Source organism: Schistocerca cancellata, chromosome 5 (genome assembly GCF_023864275.1).
Source record: "Schistocerca cancellata isolate TAMUIC-IGC-003103 chromosome 5, iqSchCanc2.1, whole genome shotgun sequence".
Lineage (NCBI taxonomy): Eukaryota > Metazoa > Arthropoda > Insecta > Orthoptera > Acrididae > Schistocerca > Schistocerca cancellata.
This window is the reverse complement of record NC_064630.1, coordinates 781,737,187-781,763,078: the sequence shown is the minus strand read 5'-3', so window position 1 is coordinate 781,763,078 and position 25,892 is coordinate 781,737,187. Positions and strand designations below refer to the sequence as shown.

Genomic DNA, 25,892 nt, shown 5'->3' with positions numbered 1-25,892 from the left:
TTTCTGTAGGACTAATAATTTACGCATAGTGGGTGAGAGAATATGAACATCTTGTTTTCGCTATTTGAAGGTGTACTTGATTGCATAAAACCTAGAGGTAGGGGCTACTGAATCGTCCTGCATATTACGGAAAGCATTTGTCCTATACCACTCCCCTCGGAGACACTGCCAAAGTTACTTTTGCGTATGAAGACTTATCTTTGTTCAAAATGACATGCTGTGTTCTGGCTACTAGCAACTCTTGAATTAAAAACCTGTCGTGTGAGACACAGTATGCTTGATTCACCTACAGTACCTTACAAGTAGTAGACGAATCTGGGAAGATAGTATCCTGCCTCCTAACTATTTGAGAAGAGTCCTAAACTGTGCAGCATGGCATGATTTTTAATTAACAAGTGTGCTGTTTGTCATGGTAGCAGGTTTCATTCACCCCTATCATTCAAACAGTGGTCATTCCACACTTTGACCTTATTTACAATATGTTATCCCAACAATGTTTACTGTATCTCCTCCAGAGCTGATCGAGAGCTACGTACGAGACTAGACTGCATAGAAAACAAAACTGAAGTAAATTGGTCAGTCACTGCCGATTCTTCAGGCACTAAATGCGGCTAGAAACTGCAACAGTCACTTAACTCTGCATATGGCTTGCGAAGTCTTAACGCAGTGTGATGCTGCAGTCTAAAATATTTTCAGGGCACGAACGGCTCCGGGCTCAACCAACTGCTCGCAAACTCCAGTTTAGGAACTTCAGCGGCAGTCCTTCTCCCCTTAAATACCCCAAGTTCTGATGTACTTTTAAGTAAGAATATATGATCCTCTTTAGGAACTTTAGGCACCTTTTTGTTTAAAACAAAACTTACGTTCTACTAAGACCCACCACATCTTCTCTACATGCTCTGTCTGTTACAGATTAAATTTGCCGAGGGAGCTCAGACGTACAGAAACTTCTCTGCATAGTTTGATGGTAATGGAGCTTGTTTCGCAAACAGGATTTCTAACGGATTTCAGAACAAGCGTTACTGCCTCGGTGCACTGATATTTTGGAAGTTACCGGATTGAAAAGCTAATTTTTGCATTTCTTGGTCATGCTCGAAGCATGCAAGGTTGCATCAGTATTTTATGCATGCAGATGAAACATGTGCGTTACTTAGTATATGTTCAAGATTGTTTCTGATGTACATCGAAATACAGCCGAACTGCTGAAGGAACAACATATCATTGTTTTTTCCACAATTTTGTCAAGCGTCTGTTCTGAACACTGTCTGATATTGCCCATTCTTTCCATCACCCAGTCGTCTGATGCCTGAGAGCAGAATCACTGTGAGTCGACAAAGAAAGTAGCGATGGAATATTTGATTTACTTTGCAATTTTAGACCCAAAAACATGTTGTACATCCTAGAATAGAACGAATTACTGAAGGGCTGCTGAACAGTATTTAAATATTTCGCCGCCTTTATATACCTGGAAAGTAATAAAAATTCATTTTGACCATCTGGTTCTGGTGGAAATACTATGATATTTTAAATTATTAATTCATTTTAATTTACTGCCCATCACTTAGGTTACCAATATAGATGTACGTACTTTTGAGAGTGAATAAATCCTTTAGCTGCATTTCAAGCACGTGTTTTATCTGCTAATTTGGTTCTATAATGCACCATCTTAAGGCCCTTCTATGATAAATCACGTAAGGGACCTGAAGATGCAACACTGTAAGATCTAAATAGATAGAAAATTAAACAAGACCCTTATATACAGCTAAAGGAGGCTTTCATACTCGGATAGAAACGTGATAAAAACTGGCGTCCTGACGTGTATCTGAACATGGATATACGACATATTTTATACAACTTTTACGAAATACGTAACAGAAAGGATTTATTAATGTTTTTATTATTTCGTAAGCAACCCATTAGATTATTATAATCTGTTTACTACAAACTTTGCTTCTCAAAACTATGGCATTTATACTGAGCATTCTGTCTGTGTCTGTTTTTCAAACAAAAGCCATTTATAATGATTTTCAGCCGTGAGTCACACAAGTGGTATCAACGCGATTCGACCCCTTCGAAAATCAAGAGATAATTTGAAAACTCTACTTGTTAACTAGTCAAAGCACGTCCGACCTCGCAACAAGTCCGCTGATGACTTCCTAAGCCGTCTAAACCGATCTTGACACCGTTTACGCGACCCGAGGCGAAAAAGAATTTAAACCTTTTGCTGTGTCGCCTAACTGATGAATACTAAAACTAAACTAAACTCCGTCCGAACAGGCCACGAAGGAACAACGGTACCGACCGGCCGCCGTATCCTCCTCAGCCTACAGGCATCACTGGATGCGCATATGGAGGGGCATGTGGTCAGCACACCGCTGTCTCGGCCGATGTCAGTTGTCGTGCCCGGAGCCGCTACTTCTCAATCAAGTAGCTCCTCAGTGTGTCTCACAAGGGCCAAGTGCACCCCGCTTGCCAACAGCGCTGGACAGACCGGATGGTCACCCATCCAAGTGCTAGCCCAGCCCGACTGCGCTTAACGGCGATGATCTGACGGGAACCGGTGTTACCACTGCGGCAAGGCCGTTGGCGATGAATACTAAAGTGGCCATTAAAACGAATGTGTCGAAGTAGAAAACGGTAACTAAATAAAATAACAGTGAATTCTAATATTTATAATATTTTCGTGGAGAGTAGAGAGACTAGTCACTGGTAGGGCAATATGCGCAGCAGGAGGCAACGTTTCTCTTTAACTGTGCTATGTCAGTTTTTAACTAATCAAAAATAGCCTCGCTGACGTGTGCGCTATACGCCTAGTTTCCATGCATTTGTCTTCAGGAACTTCACAGATATGGAAGCAAATCGATGGTGTACTGGAGTATTTAGCGTTCCGACATCTACGTGATCGATTAGGTAATCGATATCGAGTCTCCCTTTCAGACTGGGCTTGGCGTAAACCAAGTTGTAGTTTTAGTGTATCTGTTTCCCTTAAATCACTTAGTTAAGTAATGTCTGGATATTAAGCCGTCAAGCCGTTACTCTCCACGACAGAAAGCCATAACTATTTGATGAACGCACGCATTAACTGACCAACACGCTCTTGTAAGAGCAACAATCTGCTTAAGACAATGAAAAAGTGTCTGCTGTTATCTTTTCTACCGTAAAGTTTCGGAAACTACACATTCCAGTATGATGTGATTAGCTGTATCAGTCGTTCTACAAACACAGTTGAGTTTCTCCATTCTTTTCATTGTATGCACATTTTTAAATATTCTGCTTTTGACTGTAACTCTTTGTATAGTGCTATCGCAATTTCGGTATATATGTCATTGTCATCCATCGATAATCACATAATAGAACGCATAAGGAAAATGTAATAGGAGAACAAAAGTATCTACAGCAAAATTTGTATTCTGCGAAGATTCACATACTATCAAAATTCACTACCAATTTACTGCGTAGTATGGGGTTCAATATAACAATGTCTCTGTAGGTTTGGCTAGTCCCGACGGAGGTTCGAGTCCTCCCTCGGGCATGGGTGTGTGTGTTTGTCTTTAGGATAATTTAGTTTAAGCAGTGTGTAAGCTTAGGGACTGATGACCTTAGCAGTGAAGTCTCATTAGATTTCACACACATTTCAACATTTTTTCTCTGTAGTTTTGTGTCTCTCTTAATAATCTGACTACAAAAACTGTTATTTACATATTCTGTTTTCCTGGTGTATTATGCTATCACGTTGAAACCGCCGCTAACAAGGAACCCCATGAATGCGAGGTTGCAACTTCAATATTTAGTAAGGCTCATTTGAAAAAAAATTTCCATATTCTGTTTTCCTGGTGTATTATACTGTCACATTGAAACCGCAGCTAACAAGGAACCCCATGAATGCGAGGTTGCAACTTCAATATTTAGTAAGGCTCATTTGAGAGTCTCGTCTTTATAATTATGACAGAAAAAAATGTTAACTGCTAATGACTCACAATGTTATCAGGAGGGCGACAGATAATGATTGTCCAGGAGCTGTAGAGATCAACTTTCTGTGGGATGTATGTACTACACTTCACAAAATGGACATCGGCGACGTTCAAGAAATGTTCAGAACAAATAAAGAACTTGCACTTTGAACACTGAATGAAAAAAGGCGCGCGACGTTGATCACAAGGGTTCGCACCATCAAGATCGAAGACGAAATCCTTGGGAGTTAGAAATCGCGCAGGACGTTCAGCTGAGTATCCACTCTGAACCAATGCATACAGCACTATATCGGTGTGACGGGGTGACGAAGACTGATGGAACGTGATGTCATGCAACCGAATGCGAAACAGTTTGTAGTGTAGTTTATCGTGAAACTGGCGAGCCTTTATGCCATAACTGCAGATTGTGCTAGAATATGTTTTAGAGGCTCCGAAAAAAAAAAAAAAAGATCCAGAGCCTGAATTTGTCCAGTGCTTCCAGGTGGTATTAACTGTAGTATCACACACTTTTCAGGAGGGATAATTTTCTCTAAAGCAGATTATACACAGACCAGGAATCAAGCAAACAAGCAAGTAATCTTGACCATCTATTGGTCAAAGGCAGTGCTCATACCATATTTTTAGTCCTCTTAAGCCCATTTTCTCACTCTTGGTTGCTGTGACGTAAATATTCCCTACTGCCCTTGGAAGTTCACACACACCAGAAACTGCCGTAGGCGGCAGAGCACCAAATTCTCACAGCACAATAAACTTACCATCCAGATTAACAGTCGGCATAATTGTATATGAATGCGTTAAGGCTTTGGAGTTAGTTGATATTTATGCAACTCTCTTCTAACCTCTAATTACCAGAGGTCCTTTCATGTGGATTTCCTCTTCATATCCCGATTTGTAGAAGTTGAAAGCAAATTCCTTGCTGAACTATTTCATCTACAAATTCTCGGGCCAATTCCGCATTTTGCAGTGCATCGTCCAGTTGACATCTTGTTTGAAACTTATTCACCTTAAGTCTTCCAATTTTGTAGCACCGTCGGAAGTTATGTGACACTCCACTGCTTCCCTTTAAATCACTGTAATCTATATCGTACTCGGTTTTATGTGCATAACGTAATAGGTCACTATCATGCAGATCCTCAAACCATATGTAGCATCCCGAAACGCGCAAACGCCAGAAGTTGTAACAAGAGCGTCTACATCTACATCCATACTCCGCAAGCCACCTGACGGTGTGTGGCGGAGGGTACCTTCAGTACCTCTATTGGTTCTCCCTTCTATTCCAGTCTCGTATTGTTCGTGGAAAGAAAGATTGTCAGTATGCCTCTGTGTGGGCTCTAATCTCTCTGATTTTATCCTCATGGTCTCTTCGCGAGATATACGTAGGAGGGAGCAATGTACTGCTTGACTCTTCGGTGAAGGTATGTTCTCGAAACTTTAACAAAAGCCCGTACCGAGCTACTGAGCGTCTCTCCTGCAGAGTCTTCCACTGGAGTTTATCTATCATCTCCGTAACGCTTTCGCGATTACTAAATGATCCTGTAACGAAACGCGCTGCTCTCCGTTGGATCTTCTCTATGTCTTGTATCAACCCTATCTGGTACGGATCCCACACTGCTGAGCAGTATTCAAGCAGTGGGCGAACAAGCGTACTGTAACCTACTTCCTTTGTTTTCGGATTGCATTTCCTTAGGATTCTTCCAATGAATCTCAGTCTGGCATCTGCTTTACCGACGATCAACATTATATGATCATTCCATTTTAAATCACTCCTAATGCGTACTCCCAGATCCAGTTGCTGACCTGCTATTTTGTAGCTAAATGATAAAGGATCTATCTTTCTGTGTATTCGCCGCACATTACACTTGTCTACATTGAGATTCAATTGCCATTCCCTGCATCATGCGTCAATTCGCTGCAGATCCTCCTGCATTTCAGTACAATTTTCCACTGTTACAACCTCTCGATATACCACAGCATCATCTGCAAAAAGCCTCAGTGAACTTCCGATGTCATCCACCAGGTCATTTATGTATATTGTGAATAGCAACAGTCCTATGACACCCCCTGCGGCACACCTGAAATCACTCTTAATTCGGAAGACTTCTCTCCATTGAGAATAACATGCTGCGTCCTGTTATCTAGGAACTCCTCAATCCAATCACACAATTGGTCTTATAGTCCATATGCTCTTACTTTGTTCATTTTGACTTAAAAGTTAAATTCAAAAATTTATTAAGAGACAGTTAATTTCTCGTCAAGCCACTAATTAAGAGATTCACAATATCGTATAGGGCCAAAACATTCTATGCGTATGTACCACACTCTCGTTCCACCATTACTTTTGACACCATTCTTCAATTGTTCTGCCGCTGTGCGGACTTTCTGCTGATAATCGGCAATTTTTTTCTTCAGCACGTCTTGTCCTGCATTGAATATCCGTAGTTTTTCTTATGGATTAGATGGTAACGTTGCTGCGGACTGACTCGAAAACTGTTCGTAATTGTTTTTTTCACTATGTTGCGGATTATCTACCATGTACATAATTATGTTTAGTACCTGCTCCTTGATCAACGACTGTTCTTTGCTACGTTTCACTGGAGACGGGATTTGTGGCTCCCTGCTAAACAAGGACGAAGAACTGCATGACCCTTCACGTGTTTCGCTTTCACTTTCTCTTGATAAGCATGCATCGTCATCATTGTACACTGTCCGCACAGTCGAGCGTATACGACACCACGCGTTCCACTGGCTCATCTTGCAGAAACATTAATATTTCCTCTGCCACTTCTTTTTTATTCTGCGATATTCCTCGGGTTCCATTCTGACGAAATACCAACTTCGTCATCTGTTGTTGGACATATAATGCAATGAAACTTCCTGGCAGATTAAAACTGTGTGCCCGACCGAGACTCGAACTCGGGACCTTTGCCTTTCGCAGGCAAGTGCTCTACCATCTGAGCTACCGAAGCACGACTCACGTGCGCTCTTCGCAGTTCTACTTCTGCCAGTATCTCGTCTCCTACCTTCCAAACTTTACAGAAGCTCTCCTGCGAACCTTGCAGTACTTGCCAATTGCCTGTCATAAGTCTTTCGTCCTACTATTTCCCGTCCCATTTCGTCGATTTTCTAGCACCGCCTGGTTAATCCCTCTGTCGTTGTGACATAATTGACCAGAAAGGGTTGGTACGTGCAGTCTGTGACTCCTTTCATCAAGTGTGAGATTCTGTCGGCTTCTGTCATCTTCTCGTCCTAAAGAGCATTTTGACTTAAAAGTTAAATTCAAAAATTTATTAAGAGACAGTTAATTTCTCGTCAAGCCACTAATTAAGAGATTCACAATATCGTATAGGGCCAAAGCATTCTATGTGTATGTACCACACTCTCGCTCCACCATTACTTTTGACACCATTCTTCAATTGTTCTGCCGCTGTGCGGACTTTCTGCTGATAATCGGCAATTTCTTTCTTCAGCACGGCCTCGAATTTGTCCCAACCACTTAACTTCTCTTCCTTATTCTCGAACTATTACTTGGTTGCACCGTCCAAGAAAAAGTACACATTTGCCGGCCGTGGTGGCCGTGCGGTTCTAGGCACTTCAGTCTGGAACCGCGTGACTGCTACGGTCGCAGGTTCGAATCCTGCCTCGGGCATGAATGTGTGTGATGTCCTTAGGTTAGGTTTAAGTAGTTCTAAGTCTAGGGGACTGATGACCTCAGATGTTGAGTCCCATAGTGCTCAGAACCAAAAAGTGCACATTTACCAAACATACGTGTTATTTCTGACGACTCATTCGAATCATTTCAGTCATATGGGCTCATCTCGACCGGCGTCTCCGGAAAACACTAGTGGTTACCTGATGTTCAGCTGAGTTACTACTTTTCTGGATTTCATCTGAGTATACTTGTCTTATGAAAGATGTGCTGCTTGTTTCTCGGTACCTGGTCGTGTAGGCGATGTCTTTTACGTTGCGTAATTGGAACACGGTGATGTAAACGTTTTGAAGGCTCCGGCGCCTCCACCAAACACTGTCCCATCTAAGCCCTAGTCAAGTCCAAATCTGAAGACAGGTTCGCTAGTAAAGTTAAATGCCTAGAATGGGCCGTCCAAATTTAGGGCTGATGCAGGGCTTGGCCAGAAGTGAAAGTGACAGTAGAGTGAAATCCAAGTGGCAAAGCGTTTAGAACAGAAGGAGGGGTTTCTGGCGGACGCCAGGCAAGTCAGGAGACATTTATTGTGCCGCAGTTTCCACGCAGCGGCTGGTGCGTCATAAAGACTACGGAGCGCTGAACGGATGTTCCTGGGGTCACGACCGTACGCGGAAACATCTTTTTTACTTTCAGGTTTTTGCTTTACTTATACTATAAAAAACCAAACCATTCTCAGTATTTCTTGATATTTTAAAAATGGCGTGAGAAGGAAAGGCAAACAATAATCTGGGATTGAAATAAATTTCCAGGGAGAGACTGTAAGGACGTATATACTATTAGATTCTTTTATTATTTCACCTGTTGATGCTATACACTTGCTGGGGTGATATTCATAGTAAAAACAGGGGAGCAGTACTTTTCTAGGCATCTTGCACACGTTATAAACGCTGCAGCTTCGCGGTTACATTACTGCTTTTAGTTTCTGTGCGAAAACAAATGTGATTTACGTTCATAAAAGTCTCTCTCGCCGCACAGTTTGGCATCCAACCAGCGCAACGCAACATTTCGCGGAACATTGCCGATGATAGCTGGTGAGTACATTGGAATGTATTTTGATGCGGTCTTCTGAAGATATAATTTCTTGTTCTCTCTCGAAGAGATAGCAATTATGAAGTATTTTGATCAAATTATAACTATAAAAAATAGACATCGCAGGACTGCACTATCGGAGTACGTTTGGGAAGAATAACTGTAAAACAGCTCAATGGCAATCCTTCTGCATCTTCAAACATTTCGTCGAAATATTGTCAATTTTTTCTCCTTCCCAGGAGTCGATTAACAGATGTAATTTGTTCTCCCTACATCAATCAAAACTTTTTGTAAAAGTCTGTTAAAATTTTCCCAGCGTTTGATAAGGTAATGACGACATTCCTCATATATTTCGCCGCATATTCGTCCACTGGTTTTTGAACCCTCAGCCCAAATGAGCCAGTACTCACTCGTAGGTATAGAAGACTGTTGGCCCTAACTTTCCAGAAAAGCTTATAGCATATTGCTCTGTGTACGAATGGGTTACTTAGTTTATATCCTGTCATTTCACGAGAAGTACTTTTGCCCATTGATGATCCAGTGCCCTTTTATAAGTCGAATGGAATTGGCAACGTGGAAAAAGTATGTACGAATATGAATATTTCACTATACATATCGTTAAAGAGAATATTTCGATTGCCGTAGACCTATGAAACTTCTCGAGTTACGAATTTGATCGGACACTTGAGTTACAATTCCTCCTTGGAAAATCCTCTTGGACGCTATAACTGCAGTCCTATCTAGAAAATTTATTTACCATCTTACATTTTCCTATGCCTTTCCTTTTCACTGTTGTTGTTGTGGTCTTCAGTCCTGAGACTGGTTTGATGCAGCTCTCCATGCTACTCTATCCTGTGCAAGCTTCTTCATCTCCCAGTACCTACTGCAACCTACATCCTTCTGAATCTGCTTAGTGTATTCATCTCTTGGTCTCCCCCTACGATTTTTACCCTCCACGCTGCCCTCCAATACTAAATTGGTGATCCCTTGATGCCTCAGAACATGTCCTACCAACCGATCCCTTCTTCTAGTCAAGTTGTGTCACAAACTCCTCTTCTCCCCAATCCTATTCAATACTTCCTCATTAGTTATGTGATCTACCCATCTAATCTTCCGCATTCTTCTGTAGCACTACATATCGAAAGCTTCTATTCTCTTCTCGTCCAAACTATTTACCGTCCATGTTTCACTTCCGTACATGACTACACTCCATACAAATACTTTCAGAAATGACTTCCTGACACTTAAATCTATACTCGATGATAACAAATTTCTATTCTTCAGAAACGCTTTCCTTGCCATTGCCAGTCTACATTTTATATCCTCTCTACTTCGACCGTCATCAGTTATTTTGCTCTCCAAATAGCAAAACTCCTTTACTACTTTAAGCATCTCATTTACCAATTTAATTCCCGCAGCATCACCCGATTTCATTCGACTACATTCCATTATTCTCGTTTTGCTTTTGTTGATGTTCATCTTATATCCTCCTTCCAAGACATGGTCCATTCCGTTCAGCTGCTCTTCCAAGTCCTTTGCTGTCTCTGATAGAATTACAATGTCATCGGCGAACCTCAAAGTTTTTATTTCTTCTCCATGGATTTTAATTCCAACACCGAATTTTGCTTTTGTTTCCTTTACTGCTTGCTCAGTATACAGATTGAATAACGTCGGGGATAGGCTACAACCCTGTCTCGCTCCCTTCCAAACCATTGCTTCCCTTTTGTGCCCATGGACTCTTATAACTGCCATCTGGTTTCAGTACAAATTGTAAATTGCCTTTCGCCCCCTGTATTTTACCCCTGCCACCTTCAGAGTTTGAAAGAGGGTATTTCAGTCAACATTAAGCTTTCTCTAAGTCTACAAATGCTAGAAACGTAGGTTTGCCTTTCCTTAATCTATTTTATAAGATAAGTCGTAGGGTCCAACATTTCTTCGGAATGCAAACTGATCTTCCCTGAGGTCGGCTTCTACCAGTTTTTCCATTCGTCTGTAAAGAATTCGTGTTAGTATTTTGCAGCCATGGCTTACTAAACTGATAGTTCGGTAATTTTCACATCTGTCAACATCTGCTTTCTCTGGGATTGGAATTATTATATTCTTCTTGAAGTCTAAGGGTATTTCGCCTGTCTCATACATCTTGCTCACCAGATGGTAGAGTTTTGTTAAGTCTGGCTTCCCCAAGAATGTCAGTAGTTCTAATGGAATGTTGTCAACTCCAGGGGCCTTGTTTCGACTTAGGTCTTTCAGTGCTCTGTCAAACTTTTCACGCAGTATAATATCTGCTACTTTATCTTCATCTACATTCTCTTCCATGTCTATAATATTGTCCTCAAGAACATCGCCCTTATACCTCAATATACTCCTTCCACCTTTCTGCTTTCCGTTCTTTGCTGAGAACTGGGTTTCTATCTGAATCCTTGTTATTCATGCAAGTAGATCTCTTTTCTCCAAAGTTCTCTTTAATTTTCCTGTAGGCAGTATCTATCTTACCCCTAGTGATATGTGCCTCTACATTCTTACATTTGTCCTCTAGCCTCCCTGATTAGCCATTTTGCTTTTCCTATCGATCTCATTTTTGAGACTTTTGTATTCCTTTTTACCTGCTTCATTTACTGCATTTTTATATTTTCTCCTTTCATCAATTAAGTTCAATTCCTCTTCTGTTACCCAAGGATTTCTACTAGCCCTCGTCTTTTTATCTACTTGATCCTATGCTACCTTCACTATTTCGTCTCTCAAAGCTACGCATTCTTCTTCTACAGTATTTCCTTCCCCCAATCTTGTCAATAGTTCCCTAATGCTCTCCCTGAAGCTGTCTACAACCTCTGGTTCTTTCAGGTTATCGAGGTCCCATCTCCTCAAATTCCCACCTTTTTGCAGTTTCTTCAGTTTTAATCTGCAGTTCATAACCGATAGATTGTGGTCGGAGTCCATATCTGCTCCTGGAAATGTCTTACAATTTAAAACCTGGTTCCTGAATCTCTGTCTTACCATTATATAATCTATCTGATACCTTCTAGTATCTCCAGGGTTCTTCCATGTATGCAACCTTCTTCCAAGATTCTTGAACCAAGTATTAGCTATTATTAAGTTATGCTTGTGCAAAATTCTATTCTATTTTCCTTGACCTATTCAAATGCTGATCCAAGTACAGGAAAACAATGAAAACATATTCACTTCCAATCTAGGGACACTCCTCCCCCCCTACCCGCACCCCCTCAGATTCAGTGGTAACAGGGCCCAGTGGACAGACGTCAAAACTGAGCCCAGATCAAGCATGAAAACACCAAGAAGCTGTACTGAAACTGAAAAAAAGAGGCAAAATAGAAACAGTAAATGGTCCATGAACAAGAAGTACAATATACGAGGTGGATTCCAAAAGTTTCGGGACTGGTGCTGCTATCTGGAAGGTACGAGTAGTAGATCTTTGCACCGCTAGGTGGCGAGAGCTGTATATCTGATGAGTCATTGTGCCGAGTGGCATTCAGCTGGGAGGACGCGTTGCGTGTCCACAGTGATTTCTGTAATACTCTGTGTTTGGTGTGTGGCGATTTTACGCTGGATCCGCGAACAGAACAGCGCGTGTGTATCAAATTCCGTGCGAATCTTGGGGAAAGTGCTGCGGAGACCCTTGCAATGATTCAACAAGTGTTTTGGGGACAGAGCATGAACTGTACGCGTGTGTCTGAGTGGCACGCTCGGTTCAGGGCTGGCCGTACAGACGTCGAAGGTGATGCTCACACTGGAAGGCCCGTTACCAAACTTCAACAATTTCTTCGTGCGGATCGACGTCGAACCATTCTAGACCTTGCGGATGAAGTGGGTATTGGTTATGGGATATGTCAACTGTTGACTGATGAATTGGTTATGCATTGTGTCGCCGCAGAATTTGTGCCAAGGATTTTGACTGCCGATCAGAAGACACTGCGTGTTGAAGTGTGCACAGACCTTCGTCAGACCGCATCTGATGATCCAACCTGGATTTGTGGTTATGACCCAGAGACAAAGCAACAATCGTCCCAGTGGAAGAGCGTGGGCTCTCCAAGACTCAAATAAGCGAGACAGGTGAAGAGCAAAGTGAAGAGCACGATCATAGTTTTCTTTGATACCAAGGGAATTGTGCACAAAGAATTCGTCCCACCCAACCAAGCAGTGAATTCCGCGTACTACTGTGACGTTTTGCAACGGCTACGTGGAAACGTGCGGCGACAACGGCCCGAACTTTGGCGTCAAGGGGACTGGCTGCTGCGTCACGACAAAGCGCCCTGTCACACGTCCTTGCTCACCAGGACCTTTTTGGCAAAAAAAAAAAAAACATGGCGGTTGTACCCCACCCACCGTACTCGCCAGATTTGGCACCTTGCGACTTCGCGCTACTCCCAAAACTGCAACTCAAGTTGAAAGGCCTTCGGTTCGACACTCTAGAGAGGAATCAAGAAGCATCGCTGGCGGTGATAAACACCCTCAATGAACAGGACTTCCAGAAAACATTTGACCAGTGGCAGAAGCGCTGGGAACGGTGTGTACATGCAGAGGGTGATGGTAACCGTTAGTGCAAAGGTAATGTTCTCAACAGATGGCAGCTCGAGTTCCGAAAATTTTGGATAGCACCTCGTATAGTAGCCGTATGGACAATCCGAGGCGTGATTAAATGATTACGGTGCTGGACCTCCAAGCGGGCGAGCCGTGTTCAAACATCCCTCGTGCGGTTTTTTTCTTTTTTTCGCTTTATTCAAATTTGTGTCTGTGTCGTGGTGTAATGTCCGTTTTAAACAGCAAGGTGCAAGGCAGAGACCTATAATGACAGTTGATTCTGCACGGCTACTCTTTTGACAGCCGAAAGGAAGTTGTTTCCAATGGGAACCGCAAACGTTTGGTGACAGGGCGACAAGTGAACCGAATCGTCCGCCGGAAAACACGTCTGGTGACTCATACACGGCATTAGTGACAGTTCATGTGTCATATGACGGGAATCTCTTATCGACGCACCTAATTTGTACGCTTGGTGAGTGTGATACATCTCCTTGCACGATAGAGGGTTCGTATGAATTTGAATGTGGTTACTCCAAAGGAAATGATGAAAACGTAATAGTTTGTTTCGTTAACTGCAACAAGTGAACGCAACAGTTTCACAGTCACACAGTTTCTCTGTACTCTGTCAAAACGTGATTTTAACGTTTTTATTGTTGCGTTCTGTTTTGGAGGACTTGACTCTTGAATTACTTTGTTGTGACATAGGTCGCACCCGTTTATTTGTTGACATCTTGGATATTCGGGAATCCAGCCGGATGTTCGCGTCGTTCTCGCACGATATTTCAACAGCGTGCCTCGCTGTCTTCTTCAGGTGCTACCTGAGACTGATCCTTGGGTCGATCGAGTCCAGTGTTTATGCCAGGGAGGAGCTGGGCGTTCCCTAATCGGTCCGCGCCGGGTCGAGTGTTCCATCTGAGGTCCGCGCCCGCCAGACTCGGCTTCAATGAACCCCTCCAGTCGCAGATGTTCCAACTGCCGTCGGCGCCCGTTCTGGCCGTCCTCAACGGATGTGGTTATCATCTGAGGTGTGTCAGACCTGGTCTGAGATGTTGGGTACTCTATCTCCTGACTGTTACTATGATTTCCACTTCAGAAGTGGATCTGCGACTGCTACTCGCTGAGTAGCAGTCGAGGGTTGAGCATCGCTCCTCTCACTGGCGTACTGTCAGCCATAGGCCCCCGCTTGCATGGGAGTAAAAACAGGAGTGATCACCGGCTCTGTTTTTATCAAAACATTGACGGGCACTTGCGCCTAGGTCTCAGCACGGACGGCACTTGGAGAAAATTTTGCATGGCGTCGCCTGGCAGAATTGTCGTGTCTTCTCGTCGTTGTGGAATGTCGAGCTTGGGCGACGCCTTGGGGTCGCGGCGGTCTCTTTCCGCCGACGACACGAGGCGCGCTTTCTTGTTGCCGCGGGCCGCGCGGCCGGCCGTCTCGAGCACCTCAGCTGCCGCAGAGTCAGTCTCTGCCCCCCCCCCCCCCCAAGAATAGGGAAAAAGTAGGCCAGGACCTGGAAGCGGGCCGCGGAACCACAGAGAGGTTTTCCGCCGCCCCCGTCCAGAATTCCGCGTCTGCCATCGTGTTACTAGGGTCAGCACTGCAACCGGAAAACCCAACGGTGCCAACAAAAGTTGCAACTGACAATAACCTGGCAGCAAGCCCCCTTTCCGCGACCGACATGGCAAAACCACATAATACGCAAACAAACAAATACATCGTCAGTATTTGCGATCCCGCCCCTCCCTCCCCTCTCCTCAGCCCTCTCCTGCTTGCCAACAGCTGTGGCCTCCTTGCTGACCATATCCGCAACCTAAATGGCAAGCAGAAGCCCAGTCAACCGACAAAAATCCTTCCCAAACCCGCAACTGCCACCCAACCCCCTACCCGATCCCAGTTCCTTAAATCCCCCCCACTCAAGTCCACCACATCCAAGCAGCGGCGTGTGAGGAAGGACAAGAAGGAGAAGCACTCCAGGGGGAAAAAGCACTCCACCACCACCACCCCAGCCACTTCCACACCCTCTGAGGAGCCTGCGCCCCCGACAGCACCTGTCGTCGTCCTAGGAGGGGACCAGGAAACACTGGCACTGGAAGGGAACCGCGTAACCGGGCAGGATTCGGATGGTTTCGTGCTGGCGAGGAAAACCTTTCGCCAGCCGAGGCTCCCGCCAGCCCGGGGAGTGGAACCCACCCCGAACAGGTTCCAGGCGGTGGCCGATGAGCCAGAGACACCACATGACACAACAACACAAACACAAAATCAGGTCACCCACCACCTCCCTCCGATCGTCGTGGAGTTCACTCGGAACTACGAGGAACTCTTCGAAATGCTAAAAACAGCAATCGGGGGAGGCAATTTCAAAGCAAAACCTGCTGGTGGTGACAAAATAAAAATAACATTATTGACACTCGAGCACTACACCACAATAAAAACACTTCTCAACAGCAAAAACATACCCCATTACACTTTCCCCACAACAAAAACACGCAATAGAAACATTGTCATCAGAGACCTACCGAGACGAGTGGCCCCCCAGGCGATCAAAACAGACCTGACTGCCCAGGGGTACATCGTCAAGGCGGTCCAACAGATGGGAAACATAGGCAGCAAATGGCCCCTGTATCAGGTCACACTGCCAGACGTCCCACAGAACAAAAGGGACATTAAGACGATCCTGGCGGTCCCTGTGACCACTGAACCACTGCGCCGCAAAAACAAGACGGTGCAGTGCTTCAGATGTCAGGGCCTCAACCACATTGCGGCACACTGCTCAATGGCAGTGAGGTGCAGAAAATGCGCCGAGGCCCATGACACACGAACGTGCAACATAAAACACACGGACCCGCAAATAAGGTGCGCGCTGTGTGGCAAAAACCACACAGCGGGTTACCAAGGTTGCGAGGTCCATAAAAGACACACACTGCAGGCAAAGGGCGCAAAGGCCGCCCCCCACACACGAAAAGAAAACACCACGAACCCATCCAGACACACAAGAAACCAAAACATGACAACACACACAGACAAGGCCTGGGTAAAACCAAGGCCAGACACACCAAGGGCAACATATGCGGAAGTGGTTTCTCCCCCGAGGAACCACGAAAGCATTGCCCAACCACCACAACATCAGACACCAACACAAGAACAACACCGGGAAATACACAGCAACAACGACCAGGTCCACCTTGACAGAGAGGGGCCTAGGAAACCCCAGACACACTTCCCCCCCATGGATCAGTTGTTAGGTGTAATGGTGCAGACCATGAACCTCGTCATGGAAATGATGAAGGAATTCAGGGAAGCCCAAAAGCAGAACACACAGATCCTCGCTGCCCTTCAGGCAACAGTCCAGCAGTCGCTCCCCTCTGCGACATCCTCAGTAGTATCAAAACCCCATCATGGATAGACGACCAAACATCCAAGGCCTGACAATGTGCGTCTTTAACGCAGACGGCATTGTTAATCAAGAGGTCGAGTTCAGAGAACTCATGAAGGAGTTCTCCATCGACATATGCATGATGGGGGAAACCCACCTAAAACCGGGAATAAAAGCGACAGTCCCCAACTATTTTAGCTATCGCAAAGACAGGCCAACCCAAGGTGGAGGGGTGGCCATTTACATAAAAAGAGGGATCCCCCACCACCAGGTATTCTTACCAGCTACCAACAAAATTGAAGCAGTGGCGGTGGAAGTAACCACTGCCACTGGACCCCTAACAATTGTTGCAGTCTACCGACCCCCACATGACCAGATAGATGAGGGAGACATAGCTGCTCTAGGGCAAATTGAAGGCAAACTCGTAATAGGGGGATACTTCAATGCCAAACACCCTGACTGGAATTCTAGAGTAACCTCCAGAGCAGGCGCCAAACTGCAACAACTAGCGCGCACCCACCACTTCGAAACATGGGGTCCAGTCGAGCCCACACATTTTCCGAAAAACGGAAGCAGGCCCGATGTGTTAGACATAGCTCTCACTAGGAGGATCGCAGGGTTTGTGACCGCAAGGACAATCAACAGAATGTCCTCCGACCACAACCCAGTGATTCTGGAGGTCGATGTGGGAGAATGGGTAGCACTCACACGGTACCAAACGTCGTACAAACGTACAGACTGGGAGCGATACCAAGAAACTGTCGCCTCTGATATCGCTCGCGCTCCGCCACCTACTGCCGAAGCAGTAGAACATGCGCTACAAGACCTAACAGGCAGCATCTTACAGGCAGCGGAAGAAGCCACCCCTCCACAAAGGGATGGCCCACCACCGCAAATACAGCTCCCGGAACACTTGCTAGCTCAAATTCGACAGAAGAACAGAGTAGCAAAAGAGTGGAAGATCACTAGAAATCAGGCCACCAGGAGGCTGCTCAATCGTCTACAGAGAGAACTGAAGGTAGCGCTCAATGAGCACAGAAACCAGCAATGGCAAAACCGCCTCACAGCTCTCAAAGTAGACGACCACACACTATGGCAAGCGACAAAACAGTTTACAAAACGACGCGCTAGGATGCCGCCACTGCATGGCGAGCGGGGACAGGTCTACAGCCATGCTGGAAAGGCCAACGCCGTCGCCGACTCCTTCGAGAAGCAGTTCCAAGCGGCAGAACCCCAGGATGACGAGCATGAAAGAGTGGTCCGTCGTCAACTGGCTGTCTTCCTCAATGCCGAGGAGGACCCAGAGGACGAACCCATACTTTTTGCCCTAGAGGACGTGGCAAGAGTAATCAGGTCTCTCCCCACAAAAAAGGCGCCAGGGCACGACAGTGTCACAAATCAGTTAGTCAAAAAACTCCCACCCACAGCGATCACACACCTCGCGAACGTCCTCAACGAGATTACTCGATCCCGTGTTTTCCCAGCTTGCTGGAAACATGCGGAGGTGGTCGCGATACACAAACCAGGGAAAGACCCTCTATTCCCGCAGCACTACAGGCCGATTAGCCTCTTGCCAACTCTCAGCAAGATCTATGAGCGCCTCCTGCTAAGACCCATACAAGAACATATTACCAGAGAGCAAATTCTGCCGGATTTCCAATTTGGCTTCCGACAGAACCACTCTGCCCCACAACAGGTCATGAGAATGGTTGAAGCAGCAACAGAGGGCTTCAACCACAGAGGCTACTGCGGGATAGTGCTACTGGACGTAGCCAAAGCCTTTCATTCAGTATGGCATAGAGGGCTACTCTACAAGTTGTACACACAAGGGTTTCCCGGGAGCATAGTTCAGCTGATCAAGAGCTACCTCACGAATAGGACTTTCTCCGTCAAAGTAGAAACTGCCACCTCCACCAGAAGGCGTATTCGTGCTGGGGTGCCACAGGGATCGGTCCTGGGGCCCGTATTGTACAGTTTGTACACTGCGTACACATCAACGGCCCCCCTGGTGCGCACCGCACAGTACGCTGACGATACAGCCTTCTACACGAGAAACGCGAACAAGGACCTGGTCATCCGTAGGCTACAAAAGGTTTTAGATAACACAGAAACTTGGACCCGTCGCTGGCGCATCACCATTAACTCTGAGAAGACGCAGGCAATGCTGATTACCCGCAGGCTCTGAAGGCGCTATCCTCTTCAACGTCCCCCCCTCCACCTTCACCTAAATGGAACCCAACTCCCCTGGCGCAGAACCGCCAAGTACCTTGGCGTAACCTTGGACTCTCGTCTTACGTGGAAACCCCACATAGACGAGGTCCACAGGAAGGCCTGCGCCAGAATGTCCATCCTATATCCTATCCTGAACTCAACAAGCTCCCTTCCCTGCCCACTAGCATTAAATGTGTATCAGGCCCTGATCCGGCCAGTAATGGAGTATGCGTGCCCTGTCTGGGGATACGCGGCGAAGCAGCACCTGGACAAACTCCAGAGGCTGCAGAACCGCGCCCTCAGAAGGGCTCTGCGCTTACCTCTTGGATTCCCTACAGACGACTTGCACGCCGCAGCCGAAAGCCCACTCCTGAGAGAGCGTTTCCAGGATCTGGCAAGGGCCTTCTATGAGGGTTCTTCCAGATCCAGAAACGCACTCATCCACTCCCTAGGTCGGTATGATAAGCACAAGCGCCCTATGACGATCTTCGACAACTAAGTCGAAGAGAAAATCCCTACACCAAATCCATCATCCTGTTCCTTCCCATATAACAACAAACTTCTCGCCCACCTCAGGCAAGTACCAGACACACTCACAACAATCATCACAAATCACAGACACCAAAAACTACAGAAAAATCACACACACATTTTCACAGGGGAGTAAAAGCCTAAAGGCTACAGACTCCCCCTCACACTTCCCCAAAGAGGGGAAAGCAAAAGATGAGAGAGAGAGAGAGAGAGACCCAAGGATCAGTCTCAGGTAGCACCTGAAGAAGACAGCGAGGCACGCTGTTGAAATATCGTGCGAGAACGACGCGAACATCCGGCTGGATTCCCGAATATCCAAGATGTCAACAGATCGCCGGGAAAGCATGAAGACTTACGTTTATTTGTTGTTTTCATTTCTGTGAGACGTCTGTGTGGTATCTGTCTTTTTCTCACTATTTATCATATTTACTTGCGGCGCTACGTATTCTTACTGCACAACTCATATTCTATAACCCATGTATAGTATGACAACTGCCAAAACTACAGAAAGAGAACAAACATTTCAATGACAGGACGGACAGTTCATTATGTTCTGAAAAATAAATAAATAAATAAATAAAAGGCGCTAGGGAATTCTGAATACAGATCGCCCGTTAGGCAGTCCAACACCAAGAACACTTACCCACGACGCCGTCGCTGATTCAGGCTGCTGTTTATTGCTCTCGTTGTTCTTGGACCTTTCACTGTCTCTATTTTGATTGTTTTTATAGTTCACTACACCTTTTTCCTGTTTTCATACTTGATCTGTGTTCAGTTTTTCACGGACTACCCACTGGACCATCTTACCACTGAATCTGAATGGAAGTGCAATGGGGAGTTTCCCATGTAAGTTAACAGTCTTACAAACGTCGTTGTTTGTAATTCTACATGTACTTCAAAAACAAACGCTTAAAACATCCTAGCTATCTGTTATGTAATTAAACAGATGTACAAGTATTATATAATAAAGTCTCTAAAAACGGTGATGACCATAAGAAAAACAGAAAGAACAATGCAGAAAGTCTGTCATCAGCATTTGTACACATGCCTGGTGAGATGAATGTATCTCTCTTCGTAACCGATAAACCTAAGCAAGTTTCAGGACTCACCATGTCAGTCGACATGCGTCTATTAAATTTAGAAGAGACAGTAGACCACCATGGTCAGTGACTACCGTAAAAAATCTGCAAATCACGATAACAATTGGAACAGTTTCCACTCAGTACCAGAGATGGGTGTTCCTTCTTAGTAGGTACTGTAGTTAATTCCTGCTTTGTTAAGCTGTTGCGGTTGGTAACTAACTGGTTTCTTGATTCAGTTTCGTTCCTGGTTTAGAACAAAGCCAGTAGTGTAATTCTGGGAGACGGAACGGTTTTTCAAAGTCTGGACCTCATAATAGAGGTGATTTTGTCAAAACAGTTTTCAGTTGCTGCATTCCTGCATTCAAGAAATACACTCCTGGAAATGGAAAAAAGAACACATTGACACCGGTGTGTCAGACCCACCATACTTGCTCCGGACACTGCGAGAGGGCTGTACAAGCAATGATCACACGCACGGCACAGCGGACACACCAGGAACCGCGGTGTTGGCCGTCGAATGGCGCTAGCTGCGCAGCATTTGTGCACCGCCGCCGTCAGTGTCAGCCAGTTTGCCGTGGCATACGGAGCTCCATCGCAGTCTTTAACACTGGTAGCATGCCGCGACAGCGTGGACGTGAACCGTATGTGCAGTTGACGGACTTTGAGCGAGGCCGTATAGTGGGCATGCGGGAGGCCGGGTGGACGTACCGCCGAATTGCTCAACACGTGGGGCGTGAGGTCTCCACAGTACATCGATGTTGTCGCCAGTGGTCGGCGGAAGGTGCACGTGCCCGTCGACCTGGGACCGGACCGCAGCGACGCACGGATGCACGCCAAGACCGTAGGATCCTACGCAGTGCCGTAGGGGACCGCACCGCCACTTCCCAGCAAATTAGGGACACTGTTGCTCCTGGGGTATCGGCGAGGACCATTTGCAACCGTCTCCATGAAGCTGGGCTACGGTCCCGCACACCGTTAGGCCGTGTTCCGCTCACGCCCCAACATCGTGCAGCCCGCCTCCAGTGGTGTCGCGACAGGCGTGAATGGAGGGACGAATGGAGACGTGTCGTCTTCAGCGATGAGAGTCGCTTCTGCCTTGGTGCCAATGATGATCGTATGCGTGTTTGGCGCCGTGCAGGTGAGCGCCACAATCAGGACTGCATACGACCGAGGCACACAGGGCCAACACCCGGCATCATGGTGTGGGGAGCGATCTCCTACACTGGCCGTACACCACTGGTGATCGTCGAGGGGACACTGAATAGTGCACGGTACAACCAAACCGTCATCGAACCCATCGTTCTACCATTCCTAGACCGGCAAGGGAACTTGCTGTTCCAACAGGACAATGCGCGTCCGCATGTTTCCCGTGCCACCCAACGTGCTCTATAAGGTGTAAGTCAACTACCCCGGCCAGCAAGATCTCCGGATCTGTCCCCCATTGAGCATGTTTGGGACTGGATGAAGCGTCGTCTCACGCGGTCTGCGCGTCCAGCACGAACGCTGGTCCAACTGAGGCGCCAGGTGGAAATGGCATGGCAAGCCGTTCCACAGGACTACATCCAGCATCTGTACGATCGTCTCCATGGGAGAATAGCAGCCTGCATTGCTGCGAAAGGTGGATATACATTGTACTAGTGCCGACATTGTGCATGCTCTGTTGCCTGTGTCTATGTGCCTGTGGTTCTGTCAGTGTGATCATGTGATGTATCTGACCCCAGGAATGTGTCAATAAAGTTTCCCCTTCCTGGGACAATGAATTCACGGTGTTCTTATTTCAACTTCCAGGAGTGTAGATACCCCACTTCTGCATACTTTAGTCAAAGGCTTGATGACCATAGCATAATCTTGGACAAATCTGGGATAGTAATTTACAAGACAGACAAACGACTAGTTCTTTTAAGTTTTTTGGGACGGGGAAGTCTTCAACAGCTTCCGCGACATGTGGATCAAGTTTAATGCTTGCAGAACTTATAATGTGGCCTAAGTAATGCATTTGAGCTTTCGCAAATGGACCTTTCTCTAGTTATAAACCGAGTTTTGAACTCAGTAAATGATATACGTGTACACTCCTTATTCATTCTACACGTTTCTTGATTGACTGGGAGAAGATAATGATACCTTCAAAGTATAGCAGATAGATAGTGGGTCTGAGTGCATGTAATGGGAAGCCTGATAACTGCTGAATAGAACCATATGCTTTTCTTGATTTGAAACGCAGTCTGAAGAACATATGCAGCTTGGAAGGTACAAAAAACACGGTATTTCAGTGCCTCTGTTGTAGTGTTTCTTAACATCACTGTACTCCAATATTGCATTTATCCTTCGATATCAGACAGCGTCTTTCAACTAAAATTTCCACTCCAAGCACGGGAATTACATATTACGTACGAGTGCAGGTTGTGATGCATGAATGATGACACATGGGACTTCGGTTCCAACCATGGATTGCCAAAGCAGTCACGGCGACCGCTCACATAAAGTCGGAAATCTGGATTCGGTTCCCAGTCTGGCACAAATTACCATTGCCATCATCCCATTATATAGCTGATGGTTGTCCACATTCGCAACTGTGAAAACATTTAAAGTACGAAAGATACTTACTCGGGCCTATCCCGAGGAGTTATGGATATCTCACGGTAAACGGACATCATAATCGGTGTCGTAAAATACTTGCGATTCCCCAAGTAATTGAGCGTTTCGTCAATACAGGAAAATGGGAAAGCGTCAGATACTGTAACTCGGTTTACTGCTCACAGACAGACTGCAAATGATAAAATTCTGAACTATTGGCTGTGGACTTTCGCTTGGAATTTCGTGTTGCATCAAGTCATTGGTTGATAAATACTGTCTTTCGTCAACCATCCACACAAATTCCTCCAAAACTGTGTACAAGAAATATCTGTCCTGTTCTGACAAATATGTTAATTTCTTCAATTGTTTCTTGGTGGATGGCATGACTGCTACAAAACAGACGCTACTATGTAACCTTACAATCTAAAAACAGCCGATGGAGGACACAGAAAAATGGACTTGCACAGGGTAGTGTCTTGGCTCCAATATTATTTAACATCTATACCAATGATCTTCCCATCAGCCGCCAGACACGAATGTTCATATATGCTGATGATGCAGCAGTGGGCACACAGGATAAAACCTTTGAACAAGTGGAGGAGAATCTCACAGGAGCCTTAACAGAACTTGCTACCTATTACGACGGCAATAATATCAAACCAAACCCTAGTAAATCTCAAGTATCCGCCTTCCATCTTAGGAACAAACAAGCTAAACGGAAACTCCGAGTCATGTGGCAAGGGGAAGATCTGAAACATACAAACAGCCCAAAATACCTGGGAGTAACATTGGACAGAGCACTTACTTTTAAGCAGCACTGTCACAACACTAAAAAAAAAGGTCTGTGCCAGGAACAACATACTGCGGAAGCTAACAGGTTCATCGTGGGGAGCTCAACCACATGTTTTGCGCACCACGGGTCTGGTGCTGAGTATCTCAGCAGCGGAATATGCGGCGCCAGTTTGGAGGAACTCTGCTCACACTAAGCAAGTTGACGTCGCTGTACGTATTGCCACAGGATGTCTCAAACCAACTCCCACAGACATCATTTACCGCATCATAGGCGTAGCACCACCCACTATCCGCAGACAAGTAGCCGCCGAGATCGAAAGATCAAAACAAAAGAATGATCCTCGACACCCGATGCATATGCACCGAAAACAACGTGTCCGGCTGAAATCCCGCAGGAGTTTCATTGAAACTACTGAAGAGCTCGCCACCAAGCCCGTCGCAAGGCGGCTATCTCTTTGGGAAGAAATGGTGCCACACCCCACAATTTAACTACTTGAGGAGGGATCTGCAGGATTTCAACTACCTTTTACAACTTGGAGGTCATTAAACCGGCTGCGCACTGGAGTAACTGGGTGCAAATCAAACCTATTTAAATGGGGTTACAGTGATGGCGACAGGTGTGAATGCGGAGCAATACAGGACTTGGACCACCTACTGATCTGCCCAGATATGTCTATAACATGCACTAAAGATGATATTTTGAAAGTCAATGACAAAGCAATCTACGTTGCTAATTACTGGGAAGGGAAGATATAATTGGTGCATCCGGACATGGAAGAAGAAGAAATGACTGCATATACTGATGTGTGCAGCAATGTTTTCTGATTCTTTATAGATCTTTTTCCATGTCTTACATTGCGAGAGGTCCTTCAATTTTTCTATTCCATTCATCTGAAACTGTTCACCATCTACTGTTTCCTTTTCTAGTACGTTAGTCAGTACTGTTACACACAGAGCTATCATCACTTGTGTCCCAAGATAATCTAAGGGCAGGGTAATACATACTTCTTTGCTAATTTTTTTGACAGATACTTGGAGGCTATGTAGAACTTTCTGGTTGCCCGTTCAACCAAGAATGTAGTAGCTGTGGTATCTTCAATTGTCATCGTTATAAGGAGAATTCTTGTCATTCGAACAAAATCGATTTCAGTGGCTTGCACCTTCAATACTAAGATACACAGTTTAATGTAAACTCGGGTAACAGGCCTTTTTTCGGGTGGTTACTCACATCTTCGTAGTGTTATCGCTGCCAACATGGGGCACTATGTCACGTCTGAAGAGTTTGAGATCGAAAGTCCACTACTCCCCCAAAGTAGAGCAGGAAATCATTCCCAAGGATTACAGTACATTTAAATCCGGTCTCCCTCCCTCCACAGTGCAGTATTAGTTTCTGTACACAATCCACTGATCTGAAAGTTGCACAACCTCAATGCCTGCTGAACACCAGGCTCAGCGTAGCGTCCATGCGTATTAAAATTTTTACTATTTTCGCTTATGTTGCCTCTCACAGTCTCATTTACTACTTCTGTTAATCACTAAAAGGCAACACGATTAATTAATCTTAACAGGAGCTCGCATGCCATCTACACTAGCTACCCTCCCATTTGCTGATCCATATTTTCCGTTACTTCTATACCCTCGAAATCCTCCACAGCCTCTGTTTCGTCGGTTCCGAGCACAGTCATAGTCGTTACTTAAGTAACCGACGTCTAAGTAAAAAGAAAAGCATGGGTATCTGACACCTATTAGCTGAATTCCCTACGTATTTTCAAGGGCTACAGTTAGTCTCCATAGTGAATATACGACATTCCCATCAATGGAGGATGAGGCGTTTGTCTTTTGTCGACTTCTTCTTCTCTCAACAACGCAATAAATACAGCCTCTCGAAAAGACCGGGATGATGCACATTTTATTTCTCAGCCAATTTACAGATTGATCTCCTTATTAAAAAAGCAATAGGGGGTCCCGCATCTGACTCTTCAAGGAGTTCATTATTAATTTTTTTTCTTCTTTGTCCGATGCCAGGATATAACTATGACATTCAACTGACTGTATTCGATCGGCATATGCCTAAAAATTTTTCTTGGTC

General features: G+C 45.4%; 1 pseudogene; it reads right to left on the bottom strand.

Moving 5' to 3' along the window:
- Positions 1-2,470: 2,470 nt before the first annotated feature.
- On the bottom strand, positions 2,471-2,588 carry LOC126189361 (5S ribosomal RNA; annotated as a pseudogene).
- Positions 2,589-25,892: the final 23,304 nt, after the last annotated feature.